Source organism: Schistocerca americana, chromosome 4 (assembly GCF_021461395.2).
Source record: "Schistocerca americana isolate TAMUIC-IGC-003095 chromosome 4, iqSchAmer2.1, whole genome shotgun sequence".
Taxonomy (NCBI): domain Eukaryota; kingdom Metazoa; phylum Arthropoda; class Insecta; order Orthoptera; family Acrididae; genus Schistocerca; species Schistocerca americana.
Window position 1 is genome coordinate 725,686,762 of NC_060122.1, and position 14,763 is coordinate 725,701,524.

Consider the following 14,763-nt stretch of genomic DNA (forward strand, 5'->3'; position numbering starts at 1 on the left):
TATATTCAACTAGACTACTAGTATTATGGACTGAACAATAAGTACTAAAAGTCTTTTAAGGCCAACTTGGGTTAGTATTAGTTCAGATCACATTGTCATATCATAACCACAATCAGGTACAAATCTGAAATCAGAGTTGTGAATCGAGTACAACAGCACTGAAAGAACATTTATTACAGGCACTAACATTCTGGCAGAACTGAACTCAACTCCTGGACTGAGAGTGCTGCTATTTATACACACATTGAATATTCCAGTATACCCAAAAAAAAAAAAAAAAAAAAAAATAATGAGAACCTTCCAGAAATGAAAATTCTAAACAGAAATTAGTAACTGGTGGTCAGGTTTAAATTGGGGACCTGTGGCACACCAGCCAGCAACGCTAACTTCTGTGCCACACTGCATGCAGAACAGCTCGTGGCATTGTGCTATCTCATGGAGAAACAACCTCCCACAGTTTGAGAAGTTATCATTGGAGTCTAAAAACAGCATCTTGTCAGTGGCCTCATGTATTGCAGTGCTGGCACATCCTCACATTCTCTTCTCGTTGTCACATCCTCTTTACTGTGATGAGCATCAAAATAATCCCCTTCCATCAAAGCCTGGCGATCATTGTGCTAACTTCCTTCAACAAGAAGGCCCCATCATTCGTCTGCACCTCAGCACTCTAGTAGGGCTTCATACGGGTGACGTGGATGACCTCTGCATTTTTGTCAAGGTGGAAAACAGAGGTGGAAGAAGGGTAATATGCAAAACAGAGACTACTGTTAAAACAATGTGCACAAGTTAATAAGAGTGAAAAGTTAAGTGCATTGTGTGTAACAGAGGTGGGAGAAGACGTGGTGAAAAATTGACAGGTCAGAAAAATGAAAGATGTAGAAAACAAAAATGAAGTGAAGAAAGCAGTAGTTACTGTGAAAAAATGCTGAGACAGAAGGAATTAATGTAAATTAAGGCCAGGTGGGTGGTAATAAAATGGAAATGTCGTGTGGCTAGGGCCTCCCGTCGGGTAGACCGTTCGCCTGGTGCAGGTCTTTCGATTTGACGCCACTTCGGCGACCTGCGCGTCGATGGGGATGAAATGATGATGATTAGGACAACACAACACCCAGTCCCTGAGCGGAGAAAATCTCCAACCCAGCCGGGAATCGAACCCGGGCCCTTAGGATTGACCACTCAGCTACCGGGGCGGACAGGTGGGTGGTGAGAAGCAAGGACATGTTGTAGCTCTAGTTCCCACCTGCGGAGTTTTGAGGAACTAGTGTCTGGGGTAAGAATGCAGGTGGCACGTGTGGTAAAATGCTCTGCAACAGGGTATTGTGTGTTGCCAGTGTACACCCTCTGCCTGTGCCCATTCATCCTAACTGATAACTGGGTAGTAGTCATGCCAGTGTAAAAGGCCGAACAGTGTTTACATAAGAGCTGGTATATGACTTGTCATTTCACAGGTGGCTCTCCCTTTGACACTATATTTTTAGCCAATTATAGGGCTGGTATCGGTAGTGGTAGGAGAGTGCATATGAAGTCTTGCAGTGGAGACAGTCACAAGGTTAGGAGCCATAGGATAGGGAGATGGGTGCAGAAGGAGCATAGGGTCGGACAAGGATATTGCGGAAATTGGGAGGGCAATGAAAAGCTATTCTAGGTGTGATGGGCATAGTCTCAGACAGAATGGATCTCATTTCAGGGCATGATTTTAGGGAGCCATGGCCTTGTCGAAATAGCTGATTAATACATTCAAAACCAGGATAATACTTAATGACAAGTGCTGTGCTCCAAAGTTGGTTTCTAGAGGGATCAGCAGTACCAGGATTTGATGTGATGGCCTGGGAAATCTACAGGGTTATTACAAATGATTGAAGCGATTTCACAGCTCTACAATAACTTTATTATTTGAGATATTTTCACAATTCTTTGCACACACATACAAAAACTCAAAAAGTTTTTTTAGGCATTCACAAATGTTCGATATGTGCCCCTTTAGTGATTCGGCAGACATCAAGCCGATAATAAAGTTCCTCCCACACTCGGCGCAGCATGTCCCCATCAATGAGTTCGAAAGCATTGTTGATGCGAGCTCGCAGTTCTGGCACTTTTCTTGGTAGAGGAGGTTTAAACACTGAATCTTTCACATCACTATGCGTGAAACTTGCCCGCACGCGTTCAACCGTTTCTTCGCTCACTGCAGGCCGACCTGTTGATTTCCCCTTACAGAGGCATCCAGAAGCTTTAAACTGCGCATACCATCGCCGAATGGAGTTAGCAGTTGGTGGATCTTTGTTGAACTTCGTCCTGAAGTGTCGTTGCACTGTTATGACTGACTGATGTGAGTGCATTTCAAGCACGACATACGCTTTCTCGGCTCCTGTCGCCATTTTCTCTCACTGCGCTCTCGAGCGCTCTGGCGGCAGAAACCTGAAGTGCGGCTTCAGCTGAACAAAACTTTGAGTTTTTCTACATATCTGTAGTGTGTCGTGACCATATGTCAATGAATGGAGCTACAGTGAATTTATGAAATCTCTTCAATCATTTGTAATAGCCCTGTACTTTTGAACTAGGCTGGTGGGGTAATTACGTCCAGTGAAGACTGAGGTGAGAATGGTTGTGTATTGCTGTAAAGAGTCTGCATCCGAACAAATATGTTTGCTTTGAATACCAAGGCTGTATGACATTGAAAGGATGGCAACTGCCAAGATGTAAGTACTGTTGTTTGTTAGTAGGTTTAATGTGGACAGAAATGTACAGCTGGTTTTTGGTGAGGATGAGATCAGCATCAAGGAAAGTGGCATAGGACCATGTGAAATTTAATTGAGAGAAGGTATTAAGAGATTCCAGGAATTTTAACAGGTCAGCCTCACCATGAGTCAACATGGCAAAGATGTCATCAGTGTGTCTAAACCAAACCAGAGGCTGAACCCTTATGGACCCCAGAACTCCTCCTCCAAGTGACCCATTAAAAGGTTGGCAGAGGAAGGAGCTATCCTGGTTGCCATGGCTGTACCCTTGATCTGTTTGTGAGTCTGTCCCTCAAAGATAAAGCAATTGTTAGTAAGTATAAAGTTGATTAAGGTAACCAGGAAGGATTTCATAGGTTTGTAATCAGGTGGGTGCTGACTGAGGAAATGTTCAGCAGCAGACATACCATGTATGTGGGGGATGTTGGTATAGAGGGAGATGGAATCAGTGGTGACAAGCAATGTGTGTGGTGGGAATGGGACAGGCACAGATTTCATACAATCTATGAAATGGTTGATATCTTTACTATAGGAGGGAAGTCTTTATCCTATGGGTTGCAGATGTTGATCGACTAAGGCAGATATATGTTCAGCGGCTGCTTTGAAGCCAGCAACTGTAGGACGGTCAGGATTATTGGGTTTGTGGATCTTCGGAAGAAGGTAAAAGGTGAGAGTGCATGGTTTGGGTGGGGTAAGAACTTCTATGGATTAATGTGTAAGTCCTTGTGAGGGGCCTGAAGTTTTTAAATGGACTGCAGGTCAGTTTGAATCGCAGGGATGGGATCTACATGGCAGATGCTGTATGTAGAGGTGTCAGACAGCTGGCATAGACCTTCACTAACATATTCCTGTTGGTCAAGAACCACAGTGGTAGAACCTTTCCTGCTATGAGGATAATGATAGAGCTATCAGTTTTTAGGGAATGTAGAGCCTGGAGTTCTGCAGCGGAGAGGTTAGGGTCATGCTATAGGGACCCAAAGAAAGGTTGTGAAGCAGTGCTGGATGTGAGGAATTCTTGGAAGGCTTTGCAGGGATGATTTTGAGGTAGTGGTGATGGATCAAGTGAGGATTGTGGTCGGAACTGTTAAAGGCAGGGTTCAGTGTCAGGTATGCTGTAGGAAATGTTTTGGGTTTGGTTTGCAAAGTGATATTTCCATCTCTTTTTAATCATAGACCACTCTTCTGGCAAAAATTCTCTAGCACTCTTTGTCTCTTGTTAACCATTGTTTGTTCTCACAATTTTTGTATTACTTTCTGATTTTTACGAATTTTTTCCTTGCTTTTCTTCTGTTTTTCTATCTACTTCCACCTTCTGCCTCTCGTTTTTGCCAATCCCAGCTTTCTAACACTCCAAACTGTCCTCTCTTGCCATATGAATCCCATCACATATTACATCCATTCTTATTGAAAACATGATTTTGCATTGTGAAAACTAAGGTCCCACATTCTGTTTTTTGAAACCTGCTTGTCCTTTTGAGTTACTCCCAAAGGTCTACAATGAAAGTGCCTGTTTGTGGATGTAATCCTACACTACACCAGGGTCTTTTACACTTTTAGATATAGAAATCTCTTGCACTTACCCGACTAATCTGTGACCTATACGCCACTTCACCAGACTTCTTGCCTTCTACAAAACCCTGCAGTTATCTGCCCCTCATGTTTCTTTGGATGGTATCATCCACCAAGCCAACTTTAGAATGCAACAACACGCCAGACTTCACCTCAGAAAGCTATCCCGCCTTCTTGTAAATTACCTTAACAGTGGTGTTTCCCCTCCTGTGCCTCTGCAGCTCCCCAAACAGCCACACCATCAACCACCACTCCTCTCCTACAAACCTAACTTGGACCAACCTCTTTAACATCCCACAGCCTTCACCACTGCCTCCCAGACCAGTAATAACTCATAATCACAAGAACCAGTCACAACAGTACAGTGTACTCAACCACTCATGCAAATCACTCACCCCTCCTGAATTATTTGTATTATCCAAGGGTCTCACTTTCAGCCCGAAACCAGCATTTAATCATGCTGCTTTGGTGAAGGACCTACTTTCATATAGACATAATTTCAACTGGAAATATCACTTTGCAACCCAATTCTGAAACCTTTCCACCAGCAAACCTGACATTGTACCCTGCCTTGAACAGTTCTGACCACAACCCCAACTTAATCCATCGCCACTACCTCAAAATCATCCCTGAAAAGCCTTCCAAGAATTCCTCACATCCAACATTGCCCTCCAGAACTGTTAAAGGCTGGGTGCAATGTCAGGTTTGCTGTTGGAAAGGTTTTGGGATTGGGTTGCAAAGTGATGCTTCCATCTATTTTTCGTCATCCCCACTCCCACCTTTATCATGTACAATGTGGTTAGCTCTTCACTCTTATCAACTCATGCATGACAGTTAGCAGTAATCTGTCTTGCATATTACCCTTTCTGCCACCTTTAAGCTCTCAGCTTTTCAAATCGCATGCAGTGCAGTCTACAACAATTAGTCCTTCCTTCTCATCCTGCCTGGTAAATTTCCCCTGACTTGGGGTTCTGGGTGACTTTTGCAAACTGCAACCCTTTCCCTAAATCTCTTCAGTCCTTTTCCTTCACCCACCTTCCTTCCCCTTCAACTCTTCTGCCGAAAGGAGGAGCCACTGGCTCCGCAAGCTTGCATAAGTGAAACCTTTTTGTGTGTGTATATGTTCTCCTGCCACCACTTGGTGGGTATATTTTTTAGGTGTCCAATTACAATATATTGTCAAAAATTGATTATTTTAGTTGTTAAAGTAGTGCTTTAGCACCTTTTCAGATAGTCCAGTTTTTACACAGGCTTAAAAATCTACACCATGTCTCACAGGCAGTATCTCGCTGACCAGTGCATGGCATTATACAGGGTGTTTCAAAAATGACCGGTATATTTGAAACGGCAATAAAAACTAAACGAGCAGCGATAGAAATACACTGTTTGTTGCAATATGCTTGGGACAACAGTACATTTTCAGGCGGACAAACTTTCGAAATTACAGTAGTTACAATTTTCAACAACAGATGGCGCTGCAAGTGATGTGAAAGATATAGAAGACAACGCAGTCTGTGGGTGCGCCATTCTGTACGTCGTCTTTCTGCTGCAAGCGTGTGCTGTTCACAACGTGCAAGTGTGCTGTAGACAACATGGTTTATTCCTTAGAACAGAGGATTTTTCTGGTGTTGGAATTCCACCGCCTAGAACACAGTGTTGTTGCAACAAGACGAAGTTTTCAACGGAGGTTTAACGTAACCAAAGGACCGAAAAGCGATACAATAAAGGATCTGTTTGAAAAATTTCAACGGACTGGGAACGTGACGGATGAACGTGCTGGAAAGGTAGGGCGACCGCGTACGGCAACCACAGAGGACAACGCGCAGCTAGTGCAGCAGGTGATCCAACAGCGGCCTCGGGTTTCCATTCGCCGTGTTGCAGCTGCCGTCCAAATGACGCCAACGTCCACGTATCGTCTCATGCGCCAGAGTTTACACCTCTATCCATAAAAAATTCAAACGCGGCAACCCCTCAGCACCGCTACCATTGCTGCACGAGAGACATTCGCTAACGATATAGTGCACAGGATTGATGACGGTGATATGCATGTGGGCAGCATTTGGTTTACTGACGAAGCTTATTTTTACCTGCACGGCTTCGTCAATAAACAGAACTGGCGCATATGGGGAACCGAAAAGCCCCATGTTGCAGTCCCATCGTCCCTGCATCCTCAAAAAGTACTGGTCTGGGCCGCCATTTCTTCCAAAGGAATCATTGGCCCATTTTTCAGATCCGAAACGATTACTGCATCACGCTATCTGGACATTCTTCGTGAATTTGTGGCGGTACAAACTGCCTTAGACGACACTGCGAACACCTCGTGGTTTATGCAAGATGGTGCCCGGCCACATCGCACGGCCAACGTCTTTAATTTCCTGAATGAATATTTCGATGATCGTGTGATTGCTTTGGGCTATCCGAAACATACAGGAGATGGCGTGGATTGGCCTCCCTATTCGCCAGACATGAACCCCTGTGACTTCTTTCTGTGGGGACACTTGAAAGACCAGGTGTACCGCCAGAATCCAGAAACAATTGAACAGCTGAAGCAGTACATCTCATCTGCATGTGAAGCCATTCCGCCAGACACATTGTCAAAGGTTTCGGGTAATTTCATTCAGAGACTACGCCATATTATTGCTACGCGTGGTGGATATGTGGAAAATATCGTACTATAGAGTTTCCCAGACCGCAGCGCCATCTGTTGTTGAAAATTGTAACTACTGTAATTTCGAAAGTTTGTCCGCCTGAAAATGTACTGTTGTCCCAAGCATATTGCAACAAACGGTGTATTTCTATCGCTGCTCGGTTAGTTTTTATTGCCGTTTCAAATATACCGGTCATTTTTGAAACACCCTGTAGCTTTCTCATCCTTTTCCTTACAATCCAGGGTCTGAAAGTGAGTCGGCTGTCATGGTTCTTCAGTCTTGGTGATGAGGTGTTTTACATAATCTCCTAGAGTATTGTCCAGTTAAAGAGGTAACAGTGTATCCATTATCATTTTGGTTTCGCGACCATGGAGCTGAAAGAACAGTGTGAAGCCCGTAGTGTGCTTCGCTATGTTATATGTGAATGTCACAGCAGGCAGTAGTGCATTCCATTCTCTCTGCTCAACATGAACATACACTGAGCGCTTATCTGCCAATGCCGTATTAAAGTGATCCATGCGGCCATTTGTCTGTGGGTGGTAGGCAAGTATCATTCTTTCATTCTGTCATTGATGTCACAATGTGAAATTACCTGTGTGATACTAATCTTGATGATGAGATATTATCACAGTTGGTGCTCCACACTTCAAAATGGTATCTTCTACAAGGAACCGTGTAATTTCTGGAGCTTTAGGAGAGGTTGTCAGGCTAGAATATTATCCATTAGTTCTCAATTGTTGGCTTTGGAAACATCCCAAAGAGGTAGATTTCAGTTTGGTGGAATGGTGCTGTTTGCAGGCATAAAATCGTTACCCGCTGTCTTAGAGGTAATTGTGGCACATTACCCATTCACTGGCATTCCTTGCAGTGGCTCAGTTAGTGTCTAATGGAGTGACAGAGATATGGCCAGTGTTACCTGCATCTGATCCTCTCTAATTTTCACGAATCCCTGTGGCCTGATACAGGAGCATCATGGAAAAACTACAGGATAGTTGACCAGTTTGCCATAGATGAACTGGAATGATAAGCAATCATTTTGTCTGCATCAGATCATAGTTATTCAGTGTCCTACTTACTATGGAATTTTCCTTCAGTCAGTTCCTCCTAGAAGGTTTGATGGTTCTAAGCAATGCTGGGCTTATCTCTGTTCAGCAGCAATGTCATTTAACACAACATTGCCCAAGATTTTGTTTACGCTGCTGTTCTCCATCACAACATATCTCTAAAGGCAGTTACTTCTGTTGTTTTGGGTGGTTGCATCCATTGTTTTATACCACTGTGACATATTCCTGAAGCTTTGGTGCCTGTCTCACCAGTGGATTGATGGAACCTTCAGGTTAGCCATCCAGCATAGAGGATGGTGGTCAGTCAAAGTGGTGAGTGGTTTGCCTAATAAATATGGCTAGAACTTGTTGATTGCCAGGCAGCTGCAAGGCACTCTTTCTCAGTTATAGTGTATTCTGGAAGCATAAGCTATCACCTATTTAGAACCTTCCTGAGTTTGTACGAGAACTGCCCCTATTTCATAATCACTAGTACCAGTATGAAGTTCTATCTCAGCATTTTCGTCATACAGTGCGAAGGCTGGAGATGATATTAGCACCTCCTGAAGGACAAGGAAAGATTTTTCTTGCATCTCAATTCAGGAAAATTTGGTGTCTCCCTACATTAGTTCTTATAAGAGTCAGAGGTGATTCAAGTCTATAAGCGAGCTAAAAGAATGGACCCCCAAAATTACAGACCAATATCCCTAGCTTGCTACAGAATCATTGAAAATATTATCATTTCAAATATAATAAATTTTCTTGAGAGTGAGAACCTTGTGTCCACAAATCAGCGTGGTCTTAGAAAGTGTCACTTGGGTGAAACAGAGCTTGCCCTTTTCTCACGTGATGTACTACGAACTATGGATGAAGGACAACAGGCGGATTCCATATTTCTAGATTTCTGGAAAGAATTTGACACTGTGCCCCATTACAGTCTGTTAATGAAGGTATGAGCATGTGGAATAAGTTCACAGATATGTGAGTGGCATGAAGTCTTCTTAAATAATAGAAATCAGTATGTTGTCCTCGACAGGGAGTATTCATCAGAGTTAATGGTATCGTAAGGGGTGCACAAGGGAAGTGTGATAGGACTGCTGTTCTCTACATACATAAATGATTTGGTGGATAGAATGGGCAGCAATTGGTGGTTGTTTGCTGATGATGCCTTGGTGCACGATTAGGTGTTGAAGTTGAGTGACAAGATGACTCAGACAAAATTTCCAGTTGGTGTGATGAATGACAGCTAGTCCTAAATGTGGAAACAGGTAAGTTAATGCAGATTGCAGATGAATAGGAAGATCAAACTTGTAATGTTTGGATACAGTATTAGTAGTGTCCTGCTTGACACAGTCAAGTAGTTTAAATATCTGGGTGTAACATTACAAAGCAATATGAGATGGAATGAGATTGTGAGAACTGTGGTAAGGAAGGCAGTGGTCGACTTCGGTTTATTCGGAAAATTTTAGGAAAGAGTGGTTTCACCTGTAAGGAAGACTGCACATGGGACATTGGTGCAACCTGTTCTTGAGTACTGCTCGATTGTTTTGGATCTGTACCAGGTCAGATTGAAGAAAGACATCAAAGCAATTCAGAGGCAGGCTGCTAGATTTGTTATCTGTAGGTTCGAACAACACCTGTTACTAAGACGCTTCAGGAACTCAGATGGAAATCCCTGGAGGGAAGATGATGTTCTTTTCAAGAAAGCTGTTAAGAAAATTTAGAGAACCAGCATTTGAAGGTGACTGCTGAATGATTCTCCTGCCAGCAACATACATTGTGCATAAGGATCACAGAGGTAAGATATGAGAAATTAGGGCTCATACGGAGGCATATAGACAGTTTTGCTCTATTTGCAAGGAAAGGAAATGACTAGTAGTGGTACAGGGTATCCTGTGGCACACACCGTACGGTGACTTGCGGACTATCTATGTAGATTGGACTTAGTATGTTTTAATGCATTTGCATAATGGATGTACTGAAATTAATGCATTTATTCGTTATCTTTTTATATCTTTGACTATACCCTATTGAAAGGCTTTTTTGGACAACTACTTCAACTGCATTGCTGATGCCGATAAGAAACTCAATACCACAATTCTATCTCTCTTTAGAGAACATCAGAAGTACATTTGTATTAATGAGCCGTATATCGTCATTGAACATGTACATCATTGAACTTACCACCTCAGTAGCTTCTGTCAATCATAACATCCCAATATCTATTCTCAACATAGAATGAATATTAAAAAGTAAGAATGTTTCATTTGTCTCTTTACACCATGTAATAACCTTAGTCAGAGTGATTGATACATCTTCTTAGGGTTTCTGAATTTTTTCAGAGTAATTTCCTAGTCTGTAGAACTTGTATATTTCCATCCAAGTAGGTATGCCCTCTTACGAAGTTGCTCCGGTCACCCTCCCATCTTGAAGATGTACGTCAGTCTCCTGAACTGTGTGTGGAATGATATGTGGATACTGTCTGCAAACATGTTGCAGATAGAGTTAACAGCAAAGAAGTACTAAATTAAAATGTCATGCCTGATGCTGCAGTGTTACTGCATGAACAGTGAAAAGGGGGAGGGGTAGTCAGTGAGGTTCATATAGGTTTGATATTATGTGTAAAGTTTGTTGTAAGTCGCTAAGCGTTCTTATTCTTAAATACTGGCTAAGTATAGTGTGGGTAATCTGTGCATTTTGAATTACGCTGTGTCACACACTGTTTCTAACTGAAATACTTGGCTTAGTGTGTTAAACCTCTGTACCTCTTAATGAGTAGACCTTGACAGCATTTTAATTATATGAAATATTGAAAATAAATTTTTTTGGTGCCCTAGGTAACTGTTAGATAGATGACCTGCAAATGAGATAGGGTGACTGTGGCCTGGGTTAGTCAGTCGTTCAGTAATATACGCTATGTGATCAAAAGCATCCAGACTCCCCCCTGAAACATTACTTTTTCATATTAGGTGCATTGTTCTGCCACCTACTACCAGGTACTCCATATCAGCAACCCCAGTAGTTATTAGACACCGTGAGAGAGCAGAATGGGGCGCTCCGCAGAACTCACGGACTTCGAACTAGGTCAGGTGGTTGGGTGTCCCTTGTGTCATATGTCTGTACACAAGATTTCCACACTCCTTAACATCCCTAGGTCCACTGTTTCTGATGTGATAGTGAAGTGGAAACGTGAAGGGACACCTACAGCACAAAAGCATACTGACTGACCTCGTCTGTCGACTGACAGAGACCGCCGTCAGTTGAAGAGCGTTGTAATGTGTGATAGGCAGACAGTGTGTAATAGGCAGACATCTATCCAGACCATCACACGGGAATTCCAAGTTGCATCAGGATGCACTGCAATTACTATGTCAGTTAGCCAGGAGATGAGAAAACTCGAATTTCATGGTCAAGCGGCTGCTCATAAGCCACACATCCCGCTGGTAAATGCCAAACAATGTCTTGCTTGGTGTAAGGAGCATAAACATTGGACAATTGAACAGTGGAAAAATGTTGTGTGGAGTGACGAATCACGGTACACAATGTGGCGATCCGATGGCAGGGTGTATGAATGGCGAATGTCCAGTGAACACCATCTGCCAGCGTGTGTAGTGCCAACAGTGAAATTCGGAGGTGGTGGTGTTACGGTGTGGTTGTGTTTTTCATGGAGGCGGCTTGCACTCGTTGTTTTGTGTGGTACTATCACAGCACTGGCTGCATTGATGTTTTAAGCATCTTCTTGCTTCCCACTTTTGAAGAGCAAGTGGGGGATGGCGATTGCATCTTTCAACACAATCGAGCACCTGTTCATAATGCACGGCCTGTGGCGGAGTGGTAACACGACAATAACGTCCCTGTAACAGACTAGCCTGCACAGATTCCTAACCTGAATTCTGTAGAACACCTTTGAGATGTTTTGGAATGCCAACTTCGTGCCAGACCTCACTCCTCAGTGCAGCACTCTGTGAAGAATGGGCTGCCATTCCCCAAGAAACCTCCCAGCACCTCATTGAATGTATGCCTGTGAGGGTGGAAGCTGTCATCAAGGCTAAGGTTGGGCCAACATCATATTGAATTCCAGCATTACTAATGGAGGGCACCATGAACTTGTAAGTCAACTTCAAAGTAGTACACACCAAAAAGGAATAATCTCTCATTACCAACTAAACCACATTATCCCCACCCTTTCATCAATAATTCTCTCTATCAACACTAAATTTAACTCATGATTAGCTGTTTTTATCAAAATAAAACATCCGAATAAATAGACATCAAATCCTATGTGACAAGAAAATACATTTCAATTATTCCTTAATTGTGTGCAAAAATTATTTGTGTAATATTTCCACAAATCCAGCTGTAGTTGTGTACTAAATTTAAATACTTTTCCCACACATATTTCTCACACACAGTAGAATTAAAATTACACATATTTTAAATCAGTGGCGATGTAGTGGGTGTACTCAGACAGGAAGACATCTGGGTGGAATTTCATTTTCATCATATATATTAACACTATACTAAACACAGAATGTGACTGCCTTCTTTCAGATCGTACCATTGTAGAGTAAATTACAGTAAATTGGATTCAAAATGACAAGGTAGAATTTAAAACATGATTTGTGCACCTGCAGGAAATGTTCTCTATATCTTCCTAAGGAGATGAAGAGCTGTTGACAGTGTTTTTCCATTAGGAATAGCAAAATCAAAAGAAAATTGAACGAGGAGATTAGCTATCTAGCTCGCCCGTTCTTCATTCAGGAGCTACAAGACACCATCAGCAATTTGAAAAACAATAAGGCCGCTGGCCTCGACAATCTGAGATCTGAGCAAATTAAACATTTTGGACCGAGAGTACAAGCATGGATCCTAGAGCTAATGAATAACTGTATTATAATAATGCAAATTCCTAAACTGTGGAGGAAAGGCCGGGTTGTTGCATTACTAAAACCAGGGAAAGACCCAGCTGAAGCTAAAAATTTCCGGCCTGTCTCACTGCTTTGTCATCTATTTAAAGTGCTGGAGCAAATTGCAATAGCCACCAGAAAGATCGCGGGTGTCGCACATCGGCAAGGCGCGTCACGGACAGTACAGTACTTGCCGCAAGTAAAGTCCCGTCCACCAGAGGGCACGCGAGAATTTGGCCGCGCCCTCTGCCAGTGGAACAACAACAACTGAGGCAGCACGGGCCGTGCCCAGTCAGTTTTTACATCGGGCATGCCTAGCGGACAGTTCCCGGTCTACACTATGTGAAGTGCGACGGACATTGTGAATCGTGTTACTACACCAATGATCCTCAAACTCATAGCTGATTATGTGGACGAAGCCCTATTTAACGAACAAGCTGGATTTTGACCAGGAAAATTGTGCTGTGGCCAAATCCGAAATCTCACACAGTACATCGAAGAGGGCTATCAGAGAGAAGAAGTAACTGGGGTCACATTCCTGGATCTCACTGCCGCATATGACACAGTTAACTAGAAGTTGCTTACCCAGAAAGTGTATAATGTCACTAAGGACTACACCCTTTCTATGTTCATGCAATGCATGCTACAGAACAGATGCTACTATGTAACCTTACAATCTAAAAACAGCCGATGGCAGACACAGAAAAATGGACTTGCACAGGGTAGTGTCTTGGCTCCAATATTATTTAACATCTATACGAATGACCTTCCCATCAGCCACCAGACACGAATGTTCATTTATGCCGATGATGCAGCAGTGGCCACACAGGATAAAACCTTTGAACAAGTGGAGGATAATCTCACTGGAGCCTTAACAGAACTTGCTACCTATTACGAAGGCAATAGTCTCAAACTAAACCCTAGTAAATCTCAAGTATCCGCCTTCCATCTGAGGAACAAACAAGCCAAACGGAAACTCCGAGTCATGTGGCAAGGGGAAGAGCTGAAGCATACAAACAGCCCAAAATACCTGGGAGTAACATTGGACAGAGCGCTTACTTTTAAGCAGCACTGTCACAACACTAAAAAAAAAGTCTGTGCCAGGAACAACATACTGCGGAAGCTAACAGGTTCATCGTGGGGAGCTCAACCACATGGTTTGTGCACCATGGGCCTGGTGCTGAGTATCTCAGCAGCGGAATACGCGGCACCAGTTTGGAGGAACTCTGCTCACAGTAAGCAAGTTGACGTCGCCGTAAACGAAACTGTGCGTATTGCCACAGGATGCCTCAAACCATCTCCCAAAGACAAAATTTATCTCATCATAGGCATAGCACCACCCACTATCTGCAGACAAGTAGCTGCCGAGATCAAAAGATCAAAACAAAAGAATGATCATCGACACCCGATGCATATGCACCGAAAACAACGTGTCCGGCTGAAATCCCGCAGGAGTTTCATTGAAACGACTGAAGAGCTCGCTACCAAGCCCGTCGCAAGGTGGCTATGTCTTTCGGAAGAAATGGTGCCACTTTCCACAATGGAACTACTTGAGGAGAGATTTGCAGGATTTCAACTACCTTTTACAACTTGGAGGTCATTAAACCGGCTGCGCACTGGAATAACTGGGTGCAAATCAAACCTATTTAAATGGGGCTACAGTGATAGCAATAGGTGTGAATGCGGAGCAATACAGGACTTGGACTACCTATTGATTTGCCCAGATATGTCTATAACATGCACTAAAGATGATATTTTGAAAGTCAATGACAAAACAACCTATGTTGCTAATTACTGGGAAGGGAAGATATAGTTGGTGCATCCGGATATGAAAGAAGAAGAAGAAGAATTGTTTTTCCAT

General features: G+C 43.0%; 1 protein-coding gene across 2 annotated transcripts in view; it reads left to right on the plus strand.

Moving 5' to 3' along the window:
- Nucleotides 1–14,763, plus strand: part of LOC124612402 (CAAX prenyl protease 2) — a 102,143-nt gene that overhangs the window by 19,331 nt on the left and 68,049 nt on the right. The window lies entirely within an intron of this gene.